The following is a 17,663-nucleotide window of genomic DNA, read 5'->3' on the forward strand; positions in this document are numbered from 1 at the left end:
TTTTGGAAGGAAGATGAGAAGAGGTAGGTGTGGTCTCTGTCCACTGAGATCCCACTGAGTGGGAGCTTTACTGTTGGCTTTAACAAGATGAATCAGACTTTTGACAGCTAGTGGGGAAGAGGCATGCAGTCTAGATGCTGAGAAATATTTAAAAGCATAAAAATTTGTAAGCAGTTTTTGTTGAGCAGTGAAGTAAAAGTTACTTAGTCCTTCAAAACACTTTAATTTTAGAAACCACATCTTGTCAAGACTGACATACAGATTCCTGCATGCTGGCAGCTGACTCAAAGTAGCATCTGCCAGCCTTCTTTTAGGTCATGACTGTCAATTTATGGTAGGTGTATTCTCCAAGCCAGCAGAGAGGTGGAAAAATGAACCATCAAAACTGTGATACAACAATACTGGGAATACATCTACCTCGTAGGGGGGCACTCAGCAGTTGGATGCCCACAACAGCACTATACAGATGGACAGTGTACATGCACATATGTATGCTTCCTTTGTCAGACCAAACTGACAAGGTAAAAATTCACATTTTATGCTGGTCTTTTGCTTGGACGTAAATTTGTTCATCTTCAGAGCCTACGTGAGACTTCAGATTTGGAATGTAAGTGTGCTAGTAAAGGATTTTTAATTGAAAACCAAGAGGCTGAGTATTTTGTGTGCATGAACTAGGATGGATCCATTAGTTTATATGAAGTGATGTCGGTTCACAGCGAGAGTTCAAGTGTTTGGTTTTCAGAATAGAAATTCCCAGAGGTATCAGGGGGAAAAAAACAAACCTACAAGGCAATCTATTGCAAACCCATCCTGGAATCATTATCTCTTCTCTTAAAAATGAAAAACTCAAACCAGGAGGACAGCTTGTTCCTCTCCTGTGTCTCAAAACTTCATTCTTGGCTCTGTTTAATACTCTTTCTGCTCTCAAGACTGCCAAAAAAGACGTTTGCTGCTGATAATTAGTAAGAATAATACTTGCATTTACAATATGTTTTATGTAGATTCTGGTTTGACCTGGTGAGCGGACTACAACATGTTACCTGCAAGTACTTTGTATGACCTTCTTGGCGTTGTGAGTTCTGTTGTGAAACTGCAGAATCATGGATGGGATGTGGCCTGGCTGTGTTTTTGAGCATCTCAACAAATGAGATGGTTTCAAGAGACAGCTACAGCTACAATTCCCCTGATGTTGGTGAAACCCCACCCAAAGATATAAAGGAGCTGTATGGTTGCTGCAGCTGCAGTAGGCTGGGTAGAAAGAGCAGACCAAGCTTGTGTAGCAGTGCATCTGTTACTGTTACCATTGCATTAGTTGTCCATAACCATTTGCTCTCCTTCTATAGTAGTTTTTTCCCTCTGTGTATTGGCTGTAAGCACCTGCAGCCAGCCAGTTAGACCAGTAACTTTCAGTCTCACTTTCTATTCCTTCCTTTTTCCTGTGTCATTCCTGGGCAAGGTGCCTAATACAGTCTGAATTGTCCAAATGCCTTGCTCTCTCAGTGGGATTTGTAATACCAGGAGTGACAGGGTTACAGCCCAGGAGTTTTTGAAGTACAAACCTGTTGGTGACTTAAGGGAAAATAAGTGTAAGGCAGATTCAAACAAACAAATACTTTAAAAGAAATTTGGAATGTAACTTTCAATTTTAGTGTGACCTGACTGATTACAGTTTAAGTAATAAGTAGAGCTAAATCCTGTGATGACCTGCTCAATCCAATCCAATCCAGTCCAATCCCTTCAGATCAGTAGAGAAGGGTGTATGTAGTGCCTCACCTCTAGAGAGGCAGACTGACTACCTGCACCATATCCCTTTTGGGAATGTATCTGTTACTGAGCTGCTGTTTTCCCAGGTGCTAATACACTTACTAGGGCCTCTACCAAATGTGGCCATGAGCATTGCTTTTCAGCAGAGAATACTATCCTCCTGTCCCTGAAGAACTGCCATGTTGTTATGAAAACTGGCTTATGGAAAGACTAGCAAACACTCACATTCTTTTCTCCTTAGTCTGAGTTGCCAGTAGTATATTTTCCTTCATGTTATAGAGGAAGAAATTATGTTGGGAAAGAGTAAGACTACTACAGGAAGTCAGTGGCAGAGGTTTGAATAGAGCCCAGATTTTCTGGTGTGGGAGCATCTCATCTGAATGCTCAGTGTGTTTCTGCCAAAGATGGCAAAGTGGTGGCCCAGGTTCTGCAGGACACTTGAAGTCTTCAGCCCTATCTCAGGCACAGGGAGCTGACACCTTTCCTACAGACTGCAAGGAAAGAACAGAGCATTTTCCTTTTTCAGTGTTGCTGCATATAGAGTATAAAATCTCTCACTTAGGGGTCAATAGAAGGCATGACTTTCACTGTCAAGATTAGGACTAAGTGTCATATTTTTATGTATTTAACTGGCAGATTAGGGGAAAAATGTATATAAAATACACTTAAGCATAAATTAGCAATCGTGCAAGTTACAAATATGCAGGTGATTCAAAGGAAACTTACTCCAGAATCATCTTTTCTATTACTATTTCTATTACTATTACTTCCTTTTTTCAGATGTCCTTTGCCTCACCTTTGGGTTTTGTCAAGGTACTCTAAAAGCTCATTTCTGAAAAAATGTGTTTTAAAAATAGTCTAGGTTATCTGCAGTCTGGACTATGTAGTCATCCCAACATGTGTTGTCATATAACAGCTGTTGAATCTTGCTCAGCCTATTGATGATTTGCACTGGGGTTTCCTTTTCGCAGTGCAGCAAATCCCTTGGAAGTTAAGCATGTTGTGGTTGGAGACCTTAGCCCTTACTATAAAAAAAAGAATGATGTTTCCCATCTGCCACCTGTGTGACTGCAGCAATTTCAGCTTGGATGGGCTTGAGTGAGACGGGAGGTGCTGCTTTTGGGATGGCAGCTCTGAAGGCTTGCAGGTGTTGTCAGCCCTACCAATGCAGCGCACATCTGCAGCTCGCACTGCGGGGACCCTGCACCTTCACCAGCAGTGAAGTGCAGAATCAGAGGGAATGCACCAGCCACTGGGCACACACCTTCAGGGGACGGACGGGCTGGCATCTGTGTATGGTCTTGTGATCATTAGGAACTAAAAATGATTTGGAGACCTTTTTTTGCAATGTCCCCCCTACTTCTTGGTATATTGTACCAGGGAAGAAATCTTCCCTAGTCTGCAGTATCTTGTCTGTGCTGCTTAGGATTCTTTGTCCCTCTGCTAAAATATTTAAATTTCCATTCCTTGTTACTCCAGTGTATGTTAGAAGATAGTAATTTTTTTAACCTGCACAAATGCAACATCTATTTCATAGTAACTTCCCCTACAGTTCCCTATTTTTATTGCACTTGAAAACAAATATACTCATCCAATGTGCTCAGTATTAGGTTCACTGGTCTTTCTATAGCCAACCTACCGTAACCCATTTGTAGCCCCTTCTTTTTATTGGTATCAAGTGAGATACTTTTGGAATTGCTGGACTTTAAAACATCATGTTTCATTTCATGACTACAGCAATTTTCTTCCCTAATTATTAGATTGCAAATAAATGGTGAACAGAAGTTAGTACTGTAGAAAAGAAAAAAAAAAAAGGTGGTGAAATAGGAGATTGCAGAGGGAGCTCTAAATTGAGAAGTAATAACAGGTATAATACCTTTTGATCTTTTCCTTCTCGATAATTTGTGCTTTGTCTTACAAACTCCCAGGGAGATTAGCAATAGGCACAGTAGCAGTGGTATCTAATCAAAATGCCCTTGTGAAAAGGAGTTTTCTGAATGGGTGAGCAGCCACACGTGGGCCATCTCAAGCAATGGTAGGTGGGAGAGGAACTCTGGTGGCACTGTTTTAAGGCCATGTTTCCATCCACTATACCTAGATGCAGCACAGCGTTTGCGAAAGCATCACACTGACTGGTTTTTACCAACCAGTGCCATGGCTCACAAGGCTCTGTGAGAACCAAAGGATGTGACCATGCTTTCTCTACAAGTGGTTTCTCAGCAAATGGAAGGAAGATAGCCCCTGTTGTCATAAAGCAAAGCATTTGTAAGGCTAAAAGGAGAAGAGAGGGAAAAACCCCATACCTCAGCAGCATAGCTGGCACGAAGTTTTTATTCAAGGCTCATGGGTCTGAGTGGGTGAACTCAATTAATTATAAATGCTTCAGCTGTGTAAACAGGAGAACGACTCTGTGTTGGGAAGACAGAGAAGTCTCTTTTCTTCTGTTTAATTAATGCTTACAAGACCTATGGAGGTAAGTCTTTGGTGTACTAAGAAAAAACCTCAAAGCACGCTGTTTTTCAGAACAACTGAACTTTGGGAAATTTTGGTCATTGGGTAATTACAGTGCAGGGCTGTTAATCTCACACTGTATTTAATAAAGTAAGAAGTATTTAGTGTTAGAATTAAATATTGTTCACTGCTGCTCGTTTCCTTTCTGCAAAGAAGGGAAAAAGTAATGTGGAAAGGAATAAAATGTTTTCAAGATGATGAAACCAGGAACTGGTGTGCCAAAGATGTCAAGCTCCACTGCACCGTTATCATACTGTGACTGTCTTCTCCCTTCAGTAGAGTTACAGTGCCAAAACATAGGTGCAACTGTCCTCATTTTCTCTTCACACTGTATAGACCGGTTCCATGCTTTGCAAATAAGACCAGATAATTCCAAGATGAAGGAAGTTGTGCATACCTCCCCTTGGGTTGCTTTGTTGTACGTTTCCTTTAATGCCTCAGCCTCAACTACTGGCCTTAATTTTGGTCCTCCGTATTTTAAAAATTATTGTCTTCCAAAACTGTCTGCAGGTAGTTCTGCCCTGAGTTAGAGTGCAGAAAGGGAAGAGTATGAATTGTCATACTTGCCATCGCGTCCTTGGTATACATAAACCATTACTGCCTAAGAGAGTATCACAATATCTCTTCTTCTCTGTGAGCTCTTATTTCAATTGAAAGGAGCGTTTTGATGACTTCTTTCACTTGTATTAGTGTGCTTGTACTATGGCAGCAATGAACAGTCTTTGTTGTATGATGCATAATTCCCTTAGTCATTCAAAATTAGTTCTTTAATTTGATGATTAGAAGTAGCAGCAGTGAACAATAACGTGCTTAGTGTAGTGGGTAACTGAAACCATTTGAGCATTAGAAAGCTGCTTCTACAAGCATTTTGAATGTTCATTCCACCATCTTCTTAAATTGACCATTTTTTGCTTCATTTTCATGTAAATACTAGGCTAAAATATATATTTAGATATGAGTAGAGACAAGGAATGTGTGCATACTGAATTGTGATAAGAGTATTAAAATAGAAAAGCAGCCCTTATTATGGTATTGCAAGTAATGGTGCTAAGGTCTTGGATTCTCTTACATCCAAGTGTTTTTCTGGGTAACATTCACATCTTGTTGCTCAAGCACTTGACTTCAAGACTCTCTTTGTGTACTGCTTGGCACATGCTTGACTGACTGTAATAGCTCCCAATCAGAACACTGAGTTTTAATATTGCATGGTCTGGCTGCTAAAAACATAAACGGTTGTTCAAAGGCATTCTTAGAGTGACTGAGCAGATCTGAGAAATGTGAATAGATACAGCTTCTGATTGGCAGAGTTGGCAGAGCAAGGAGAAAGGACATAAATTATAAGAGGAGCTGGGGGAATGGTGAGCACCAGGATGGTTTGTTTTGGCACTGTAACTTTCTTGGGTAACTCTCTTAGAGGAAAAAAAGAAAGACTGGCTCAAGGGAATGTTCTGTTTCTAAGGTGAAATTCAGTTATGCCTCTCAGACTGTGATTAAAGACCAGATCAGCAAGTGCTGTAGCAGGTGCTACTAATGTAAATGGAAACATGAATCACCCCTGATTTCCTCCCTAATTGGCCCGGTTCGGCATTGCAAGGCTTTTCATGTTGTCCTCCTCTCACCACAAAGCAAGCATTGGGTAAAGTTACAGTTTATGCCTTCCTAAATACTAGTTGTTGATCATAAATCCATTGTAATTTTCTGCTTCTGTAAATCCAAAGGTAAATCCATGTGTTGAGATCAAGGAGAATGAAAACATGTTGCGATGGAGAGGGCTGTGTTTCAGGCACTTGGCTTCTGAAGTTCATGCATTATCTCTTGCTCAAGGCTGTGCCTGAAGGCATAACCAGTCATATGTATTTAATTAAGACTTTAAACTACAATTGTCCTGATAAAAGCAAAGAGCTGATGGTTCACAGGCATCTGCTTTATAGGCAGTTAACTTGAGGCAGACATAATACCTGGAAGCCTAAAGGATATGTTACAATAGGGGCAACTGATAAGAGCTTACTTCTTGTGGGACATCCCAGTGGCTGTATATCCAAGTGAAGAGAGGAGAGAGGTCCCCAACTCTGCCCATCCCTCCTCTTTTGTGGAGCTGTGCCCTACTGTACAGACTTTGTACCTTTGTCATCTCTGAGTCACCTTCACAGTGCCTCTGATGACACTCAGAACGAAGCTCAGGGGTGTCAGTGGTTCTGTATACTCATTTTCTGTCTGTTTATCTTGGTTTAAGATATATTGGTGTAATTGAAAACACAGACATTATATTTCCAGTTCAAATTCTTTTCCTGAATATGTCAATGACTCTAATGTAGCTAAGGGGCCACATGGGAGGCAGAAAGGGCTCATTTCCCATGTACTGAAGGCATAGAGATTTTTTGTCTACTATTCAATTTTGATAAAGAACTGTTGAATTTGTTGTAACCAAGATGATGAGCCATTTTAAAACAAAAGTGTTGTTTAAGAACTTCATCTAATTGTTGCATTTCAGAAGTAATTTTAGATCATCTCCCTCAAATAAAATGAACCATGTGTTAGGTTTTGCCTGCAGTCTTAATTTTCATGCAACGTGCATGAGTGCTAAGGACCAGAGAGCAAACTGTAGGCATGTTTTCCAGTTATTATGGACTCAACTATCAAACAGCTAAAATACTTTGATGATTGCAAGTTTTTCTCAAATAAATTGCTTGCTTGCTAATGCTTATGATGAAAAGTCATCCTTAAGCTGATTTACATAAAAACATTAGACGCCTGTAGGCTCCAGAATTTCATTAAAGTTTCAGTCTTAGTTCAGCCCTTGTAATTTGCTGTTTGCAATGACTAAAATGTCTCTCTCAAACAGCCTTTCCTTCTCCTGATGAAAGGCAGATAAGTTGTTACGACCCTCCCATTCCCAACTTTCATTCACCCAGACTGGTGCCTATCAGTCCTTTCTTTACAACAGTCTATAAAGGCAGAGCACATAGATATCACTGTTGGGTTAACTGTAAATAAAAAGATGAAATTCTTGCCTGTTCTGGGCTGAATCCTGCTGTCTTTCTGAATATGGAAGAAATAGTTCTGTTGGTTTAAATGGGATGAGAGATGACTCAGTGCCAGCAGTGGTAAGGCTGTGTCCTTTTCTGCCCCCAGCCCCCTCCCCCACTCCCCATCTGAAGATAATTTTAGAGGGAAAATTATTATGAAATGATTATTTTCAAGATTGTGAACTGTCTGAGCAAACCAAATTTCAGGTTCACTACTCTCATTACACAATCAAATTTAAGAACTGAGGTAATAGTTGCAGAACATGTGCCAACACAAACTGCAGGTTCTCTTCCCAGCTACAAAAGGGCTAAGACAACTTTTTATCATAGACATTTAGCAGCTTTAACTACTGTGTGGGCACTGGCATCCTTCCACTGACCTTTTCTGTGATGGCTATCTGTGGAAGCTTTGACTTGATCAACTCTGCCTCACTCGACCTACCTTGACTCCAGTTGTCCATCTAAATGCCAGATTTACTGGGCACTTTGATGGTACAGACCCTTGTCTATGATGAACTGGACTATCATGAAGGATGCTGGACAGCCACAGAGTTTAATGCATTCCAACTCCTGCCTGTCTCAAGAGAATTTTAGCCAGCAGTCTGACCCTAGATCCCATTGCCATCTCCCTGTAGTTGCATAATTGGGAGCTTGAATACAAGAGCCCTTGTACATGCATTGTGTTCCCACCTTGAAGGCAGCTGGCAGTGCTCATTTGTTCTAGCAAGACTGAAACAGTGCTCTGCTGCTTGCTCCCCCCAGATCTTTCTCTACTCAAGCCTATGACCACCACAAATCACAGTGGTTTTTTCTTCACCATTTTACCTGTTTTTGTCACCGCTTCTGTTTCCCCACCCTATGCTCATAATACCCCCAGCCTCCTCTGTCTTTTCCTTCAAGGGGGGCAAATTGGCTGTGGATTCATATTCTCCTCTTTCATGCTACTTGGATACTGGGGAGATACCCAGAGATGCAATCTTCCTGCTTCCAGACATGGCACAGTCAGGAGAAACTTAGATCTGTATTGCAGAAAAAGCCTGTCTTACTGCCAGTTTGGAATATGCTCAGCACATCTAGGATTTCCTGGGCATTTAGATGGTAAAATCAAAGATATCTCAAATGAGCATATCAGACTGAATTTTTTAGAGAGGTTTATAAGTTAGATGAATTTTAATGTACTTTCACAGGAACACAGGGAGATATGGAGCAGAAGTCACTATATTAAGCATGTATTAACTTGGGGGGTAAAAAAAAAGGTCTTCAGAAATTTTTCATGGGTAAAAACACCATGGTTTTTCCTTACCTTCAGCTACAAATTTCTGGATGAAATTTTCTTGCTGTGCCTTTCTGTAGATCTGAGGCGGACATCCAGCACACAAAATTTTATTCCAAATGTATGTATATTTGAAAATGTAGAAGCATCTGAAAACAAGGTTTATAATGAAAAATGTCAAACAGCTTTCGTAATCAGCAATGCTGGATGTACTGCTTGTATGGAGAAATACATAAAAGTGCTGAAATGTATAAGCACACATCCATTCCAGCTGCTAGCATTCTTTAGTAATGAGTCTTGCCAATAGGACAGCTTTATGAGGGTAGCACGTAAGCAGCAGCCTATTGAAATTAGATCTATATGTTTTCCTGGAACAGCAGTTTACAGAGCCACTTTGTTGTATCTGTCCTGCAGTAGAAACTCAGAGATGCCTTTATTTTTGTAAGGCAAAGATGGTGTGATTTTGTCTTGTGCTCAGGAGTCCAGAGCTGAAAAGCTTCCCAGTGCAGCCATGGGTAAGCACATACCTGTCACTTCATATGAACAGCATAGTAACAGAGGTGGATTATACAAAGCTAGACTCAAAATCAATACAGTATGGAACGTGGAACACTGAGGGCTCAAACAAGTGAAGTTTGAAGGACAGAGGAGATTGAACCACTGAATATGAAGATTTGTGGCTACACATTAGTTATTATTGTAGTAATTTCCCCCACTACTCTTGTCATGGCAGGTAGCTGCTGAATCAAAATATCAAGCAAAGGAAATAAAAGTGAAAGTCAATAGGGGAGAGTATCTGCAGATCAATGGAACAAAGAATCAATGATATAATAAATGCTAATAATCAGCTCTCCGGTTATAAAGGAGATAACTGCAGCCCTCACGTGCAACCCTTGGGAAGGAACAGTCTGTGCAACAACTTCTGAAGATTAAAAAAAAAAAAAAACTACTACTAAGATCATCTGATTTGTTCTTCAAATATCAGTTACAACTACATATACTGAAATATATTATTGGTGCAGAATTATGGTTATTTGAATGTTCTAACTGCATATTTCTGTATCTTGACAAGTGTGGATTTTTGGCTTAAGTTAAAATTTGATTAGAATTTTTCTGAGTGTTCTACTGCTTGCTTTTGAGCTATTAGAGTTTCCTTGCAAATGTTTGTGCCTCAAATTGCTGGTATGTACTGGTCAGCCTTAATTCTGGCTCCAGATACTTCTTTCTTTCTTGCTGGGAAACATTATAGTTACCTGAAAGGCAAGACTTCAAAATCTCAAGGCTTGCAGTTTCTCCAAAGACGCCTGTTAAGTGTTTGTGCACATTTCAGAGCAGAGCAAGGAAAAAGTCATCAGAAAATTGGAAGAAATTCTGCAACAGGATTAAAGAAACACATCGGTTTAGGCCTTGTTTGGTTACTAAAGCAAACTAGCTTGATGCTGTAGTGTCACCATTGGATGCTGGAGACAGCCAATGCCTGGAACAGGCAGTTTTTCTATAGAGCACCAGAAATAAGAGCCATTGTTTGCATGGAGCAGCAGCAGGCCTACATGATGGAAATAAACTGTACCATGTATCAACATTGTAAGTACAAATTAGATCTGCCAGTAATAACCTTACCTTTTATCTTCATTATGAATATTAATTATTTGCTGACAGGGCAGGTACAATATCATGAGAAACTACCTAAATTTATCTAAAAACTATTGATGCTTAGGGAAAAGCTCATGCTGGTACAGGAGTGCTGGGTTTCAGCTCTTTGTCTTGCACAATTTACCTGCTCTCTACACTTCCAGTGATATTCATAAAGAGGAGATGGGTGCTGGAGGCAGCAGCAGGTCAAGAAGGGAGGTCAGGCATGAGAGGTGGACATGACATGCACACCAGGTTTCACAGGGAGCTGCTGATACAGCTTATACACTGTGCTGCTCCATGCTGGCTGAAGGTCTCTCTGACTCTTTCTTTCTTCTTCAAGTTTGACTTTCTTGCTCTTTCCCTGTCTGCCTTTCCTTGCTTCGTTTCCTTTTCCTGAATTTCTTGTCTTTTAGTCTCTTTCAGTGTTGTTTACACAGTTGAAGTCTCTCTGCTTTCTCCCCTGTCCCACTCTGTGCAGTGATTTTGTTATAATCTCAATCCTTTTCTCCCCTCAAGGACATTGCGTACTCACTCAATTCTTCATATACATTGCCTTTAATCTCTCTCTATTTTGGCTTCCCATTGTAATTCCTTGTCCTGTTTTTTTCATATGCCTCTCCCAGTTTCCCCATTGTATTCAAACAGTTCTCTCCCTCCATTGACTCATAGTCTTCACTTTGACACAAGCTGTCTCCACTTCTAGAGATCACCATGGCTGCTTTAATTCAGGGTGGTCCCACGGACATCTGATTGTAGCACAGCATCATATATTTGTCTATTCCACTTCTGGCTCCTCTCTAGGGAAAATGGTATGACTCATAACTTAATTGCTTTGCTGTCTGATTTGGTTCACTTGGTTCCCAACCACTTACCAGAGACAGCTACCTTTTCATTACTGGTTTTGACACCTTTCATTTTTTATGCACAGTATTTGCCCAAAAGAGCAACAACAGCTCTTTTAGAAATAGCTTGAATTGATCAAAAATGACTCAGTTTTTAAGACTGGCATTACTTCCCTGAGAGGTTTTTATAGCACTGAGAAATGCCTAGCTAATGCCCAGTCACCTCAGCTATTTAACTGAAACATAAAGTGTCATGGGAGTAAATCACAGCAAGCTTGTGGAAGTGCCCCAGGTGCATCTCACACTCCTATCAAACACCAGCTGATGCTTCCTGCCTCCCCCAAAGAATATAATTTAGTCTTCCTTGAAATACTCGTTAGGGTGTTTTGGGGTTTTTTTTAGTTTAACAAGGGAAACTGCGTAACCTTGGCAGAGCTTTTTTTCTGTATTTGAAAGAATAAATCCACCTTTAAGTGAAAACTAAGCCTCTGACATCGGGTTGATCAGGTCCTTAGTAAGCAAGGAACAGAGAACTAATTATAAGAGCAAGTGAATTTTTGAGAAGACATTCAGAGCAGTTTTGACAACTCTTAAGGAATGAGGAAGATGCGTAGGAATGGACATATTTTAAAGGGAAAGGGTATCAAATAAACCAACAGGACTAATAACACTGACAGAAAAGTGGCTGGATAATGTGCACTAGGAGACCTCTTGGAGACTTTCAAACTTCAATACCTCCAGTTGCAATTCATCAGCAGGCCCTACTAGATTTTATTTCCTCTCACTTCAGTTTCATAAGTAGTAGAATGTTTTCAAGAGCTGGGTGGTTGCAGAGGCAGTGTAAACTATTGCCTGAGTAATGTTCAGCTGGTAAATTAATGTTCCAGTTAATTTGCAAAACTGTTTTGGTAACTGAGGTAACTGAGGGCTTTGATAGTGAAATCATTTTTGTGAAATTAACTTTTTTTCTTGTGAGAGGGATGAAGCCCCATGGCAGAGTTTCTCTGGCAAAAGTCAAACTTCTCAGTGCTTTCCTCTGAATAAAGAGTGGTTTCTGTGGTGTCCAGGGATGAAATACATCCCAGTTCCTCTCCCTTTCTTGTAACCTGTGTAGCCCACACAGGCACTTGGTGCGAGGAAGAAAACAGGATCACCCTTCTTGTTGCCTGGTTCTGATTATCTTACATTGCTGTGCCTTGAGGGCCTTCCTTTGGGGGAGCTGTATTTTTTGTGCACCTGTAATAGTTACAGTGGTGAATCTGAGCATACAACTGGGGATTTTCTTTTTTATACCATTGCAGTGGAAAGCTCTAACAAGTCATGGTATAATGGTGTCATGGTTCAACCTCAGCCAGCAGCCAAGCCCCACACAGCCACTCGTTCACTCCCCCACCAGTGGAATCAGGAAGAAAACGGGAAGGTTAAAAGCCGTAAAACTAGATGGGCTGAGATAAAGACAGTTTAATACGGAAAGCAAAAGCTGTGCACACAAACAAAGCAAAACAAGGAATTCTATCGCCACCTTCCTATGGGCAGGCAGGTGTTCAGCAATCTCCAGGAGAGCAGGGCCCCATTACGTGCAATGGACTACTTGGGAAGTCAAGCGCTGTCACTGCAAACATCCCCCCTTTCGTCCTTCTTCCCCCCACTTTATATACTGAGTGTGATGTCATGTGATTTGGTCACCTGTCCCGGATGTGTCTCCTCCCAGTTTTCTATGCACCCCCAGTCTCCTCCTCAGCATGGCAGTATGAAAAGCAGAAAAGGCTTTGGCTCTGTGTGAGCCCTGCTCAGCAGCAACAAAAACATCTCTATATTATTGACCATGTGTTCAGCACAAATCCAAAACATAGCCCCATACCAGCCACTGTGAAGAAAATTAACTCTACTCCAGCCAAAAGTGGCACAAATGGAGATACCAAGTCTGGTGTAAAGGGAGTACAATGCTGTTTTGTTCTTGATCCATGTGAATTGCTGAGTAGTTTGGTAGTTGCCATGGGCATGACTATGTCCGAGCATCTTTAGGCATCTCATCTCTTGGAAGATTTACCAGTTTCCCTGACATTTTTGCTGATTGAAAGAAGAATTTAACCTCATTACTTCCTGACTTCAACATCATAACTTCATTACTGGATCCAGGGACCTCTAAATGATTAGAGATGAAAATAACAGTGGCACACATTTGTTTATAACTGGGGATTAACCAGACAACTCCTGCTCCTGACCTGTGCACTGTGCCATGTAGCTAGGGCAGCAGGACAGAGTTAAATGGTCTCCTTTATTTCAGAACAAGCTAATCTACAAGACTACAATCCAAACAGTCTTTGTAAGTACGTATTATTTACAAATGCCAGCTGGATAATATTCAGGTTAATTTATGTCACTGTCTTACCAAAACTTCCAGTGCTTTCTGTTCATCTACAGAGGCAGTGGTACCAAGTTCACAGGTTCTGCATCTGTTTTGGAAATGTCTCAAAGGTGATTCGAGAATGCAAGAGTAATCTTCAGATGGATTAAAATGTTAGGACTCTGTTGCGGTGAAAAACATGGCACCAACAGTGTTATTTGGAAAGAATGGCTCATGGCCAAAAAATGACCAACTAGGGTCCTAGTAGCATTTTTACACATCAGGAAACTGTATATAATATTGCAAGCTTTATACTTGCTAAAGTTTCATCTCTCCATTGAAAATAGACATTTGTATAATATTTTCAATCTGAAAACAATATAAGCAAGAGGGGGAGGGAGGAATCTAGAAAAAAGAAAATGTTCCCCTGATGCTTCTAGAGCAATTTTTCAACCTACGAAGGCCTTCATAAGACATTTTCTCTCAGATCTGTTCTCTGAATGAAACCTTTGATGTTCATTAATCACCACCTCTACCACTGCTTGATGAATGGCTCCAGCTCTGCCACCATTTTGGATTGGGTGTGACACTTGCATCTCTCTTGAGTTGCTTTCTTGCCAGTGTGCACCTGTATGTGGGCAGTTTGGCTGCAAATTAAATTAGAAATAGTAGTGTGAAACTCAGAGGAACCTGTAATATCCACGTTGTTCTTTCCAAATACATATTCAGTCATTTAGTCTTGAAAAGTCCTTTGTCCTTGAAAGTGGGACTAATAGCCAGATTAACTACACATGGATATGTTCTTCTCTCCTTCTGTTCTCTCTAATACTTTTAGGTTAATTTGATGGATTCTTTTAAAATTTTCCCAATGCACATGGTAACTGATTTCCTGCTTGTCAACCTATGAGAAGATTTCCTGCTGTGGGGTCTGAACATTGTCATACAAGCTAACACCTGAAGATATGTTTTATTACCTCCAAAAGTTGGGTTTTTTTAAATTCTTCTCTTTATTTTAGCTCTCAATGTTCCGTGCAAACTGTAGCTAAAAATCACCAGGGGAGAGGAAAATTAAGATTTGAATAATTGGTGAGAACTGCATGTTTTAGCTATTGAGATATCCTCAGCTTTTGCTGTCCTCTCAGCGAGTAAATGAGTTAGCTGCTGAGCTGTTAAAAGTCCTGTAGAGAAAATTACATTGTGAAAATACAATCTGGACTTGCAATTTTTCTGTCCCACAGGCTCATCCAGGTTTTTTTGCTGCCAAAAGGAAACAACTGCTGCTCCCAGGTGCAACGATAGGGTCGCTTGCTCAGCTGCACTGACACCTCAAGTAAATCTCTTGAACTTGCAGAATTTCATTGGAGGGTATAGTTATGAATTCAACCCCAGGATGGGCCCCAGAGCCCCTCGTGGAGGTGGTGAAGGGCTGTGTAGCCTGTTCCAATTCTTATGGAGTTCTGTGAAGTAAATGGGACACATGCACCCATTGTGGATATAGGGAGAGGCTGTATTTTCACTGTATGAGCAGAAATGTGCACCTGGTTGCAGAACAGGCTCTGGGGATGGAAAATATGGTGACAGATTAAGTGCGCTGGCACTGTGGTTCTCATGGATGGACTGCGCATTCCTGCAGCACCCCTCAGGTTAGAGGACTGGGAAGCCACCTGAAAATAAGTAGTGCTTGAACTACTTGGGAACATCACCTCTTTGCTTTTCATTTCCCAAGTGACATGTGAAAGTTGGGAAGGCTTTACACTTACAAAATCATTTTGCCTTTCAAAAAATATCAGGATTTCTTCTTCCACCTATGTTCCTGTGTAGCTATCAGGGTAAGCAATTCAGACCTGCATTTTTGAGGGTCTCCACCATTTTTCATGTCTCAAGTTTTGCTTCCACCTGGAGTGCTACACAGTTGTTCCTTGGATCTACAAACAGCAGATCAGAGCTGCAGTGATTTGGCTAATTTTGTTACTGATATTAAAACTGCAATGCAATTTATTTGTTAAAACACATAATTGGCATTTTTTTATTGTTTTCATACATGGGCACTGTACTTAAAGTGAGCATTGTTGTGCTCTGCCGGTGAAGGCTGGTGTTTTCCCTGAGCTACAGCAGCAGCTGCAAAGCAAGGTGTTAAGGAAAATCTTGGTTATGAAAAGCACCTTCAAGTATATTATGGAACAGATGAACATTTGCATGTCATTATCCAGTTAAAACTAGATGTGAAAGCTGCTTTTATTTAAACAGGCATTTTTCAGATCCCGCAAACATACCTGTTACGAATGTAATGCTGCATAATTGCTGTGTCCTGACTGTATGTAGGCACATACCAGACCAGTTCACATCTAGTTTACTGTGGAAGAAAACTCTTGCATGCCAGCAGGCAGGCCAGGATGAGCACCAGTTCCAGGTGAGTAGGCAAATAGCAGTACTTCACATCTGTAGTCACAGACCAACACAGAAGCTGTCGAACTGTCTTTCCTTCTTGTAGCAGACAAGAAAGTGGGTTGTGAGGGGCTGATTAAGAAGAAGCTGTTTCCACTTCTGTGCCTTGATACAGTTATTGAGATGAGTTCCTCTCAATGTTATTTATTTGAATGTCAATGCATGTGGCAAAAAGCAGCGCTATGAGTGTCAAAAATCATGACCTTTCCTGTGTTTGTCACCTAACTTAAATCTTTAGAAGTCAGTGGAAATACACTAAGGCAGGGTCTGATGGTACTCTGATGTACCTGAAAAATGCTTTAATGTAGTAACTGGCAGAGCAGTTAATCTGTGGAGATCTACATCCTTGGCCTGACCAAGGCCAGAACAATTTGGCACAGTGAAACTGTGAAGCTGTCAATGAGCAGCTATGCAATCTTATCTGTATTGGGTTGACCCTGAGTTGATGGACAGTCTTTAAGACCAGTTACGCTTCTCACAATTTACATATTTAAACCGCACAGAAAGGCGGGACTGCCCCTTTTGGTCGGAGGTTGCCTGCTGGAAGGTGGGGGGGGGGCTCCGAGCCTCCAGGCCGGGCCGGGGTCACTGCCCCTTTCCCCCTTTCCCAACCCTGCGGCACGGACCCTGGGTCGCTGCGGGAGGACTGTCCCAGAGCCGCAGGCAGCTCAAACCAGCCATGGACTGCTCACAGCTAAAACCAGCCATGGACTGCTCACAGCTAAACCCATCCAGCGCGGCTCCTGGGGACAGGCGGGTCCCTCTCCTCTCCATGCGGAGCTGGCGGAGTCAACGGGAGCCGGCAGAGCCTCCTGTCTGCAGCCAGCACACTTCATGCTGAACTGAAGAAGACACCACGCAGCCAGCAGCACAGAGGGAGCGAGGCTTTCCCCACCGTAAAGCCTGAACAAGAACACCCTTCAACATGGCGGCTTCAGAGTCAGGGAGAAAGAGAAGTGAGTCACGTGGGACAGAGCTGGAAATGGCGACGGGAGAAAAGAGGGCGGTGCTGCGATTCTGGCGCGTAGCTTAAAAACCTCCTTGCATGCCGTGGTAAGAAACTGTAATACCACAAACTGTTTGTCTCTTTAATCCATTTGAAGAACATGGGGGGATGGAGGATCCTCGTGTGGCCTGTGAAGATTGTGAAGAATGCCTATGCCAGGCTATATAGAAGCAGTGAGAGGCTGTTAGAGACTTGTGGCGAAGAAAAGCCTTTGTGTGCAGGCCAAAATAACTTATCCTTAAAAAGATTAATAACCCCATGTGATGGCCTATGTTTTGCAGTGTGAAGGAACTGTGAGATTTTTCATGGGAGAGATGTCCTACACACAGTAGATTGTTTGTTTCCGGGCGGGTCTGCTGTTAGTGGCAGTTTGGGAACCACGTGCAACTGAAGGAAAACCCTTTTTTCCTTAAGCATAAGAGAGAGACTTTTCAAGAACTGGAACACTGACTAACATCCCATGTTCTGTTATCCCTTGTGTGAGCTGGGTAAAAGGAGAGAAGTGCTGGAGGGGGGGGGGATTTGCTTTAATTTTGTTTTGTTATTTTCTCTTTACTTTTAATTCTATTAGTAATAAAGCTCTTTCATTGTACTGCAGCTGTTTAAGGTTTGTGCCTGCTTTGCTTTTCTCCTAATTCTTATCTCACAGAAGGAAAATAAGTAAGTAATGAATATTTTGAACCAAAACCACTACATTAATCGGTGTTTCTGCCTGGTTTTGAACTCAACCCGCTACATTATCCTAAGGAAATTCCTCAATTTCTCTGCACATTAGTGCTTGGTATGTCTGAACTGGGAACATTTATGTGTCCCT

General features: G+C 41.5%; 1 protein-coding gene across 10 annotated transcripts in view; it reads left to right on the plus strand.

Moving 5' to 3' along the window:
* HECW1 (HECT, C2 and WW domain containing E3 ubiquitin protein ligase 1) overlaps positions 1-17,663 on the plus strand; it is a 266,897-nt gene that overhangs the window by 120,550 nt on the left and 128,684 nt on the right. The gene's annotated exons all lie outside the window — the stretch shown is intronic.

Source organism: Corvus kubaryi, unplaced genomic scaffold, assembly GCF_017639235.1.
Source record: "Corvus kubaryi isolate FWS band 111438036 unplaced genomic scaffold, C.kubaryi_AGA036_p1.0 37398, whole genome shotgun sequence".
Classification (NCBI taxonomy): Eukaryota; Metazoa; Chordata; class Aves; order Passeriformes; family Corvidae; genus Corvus; species Corvus kubaryi.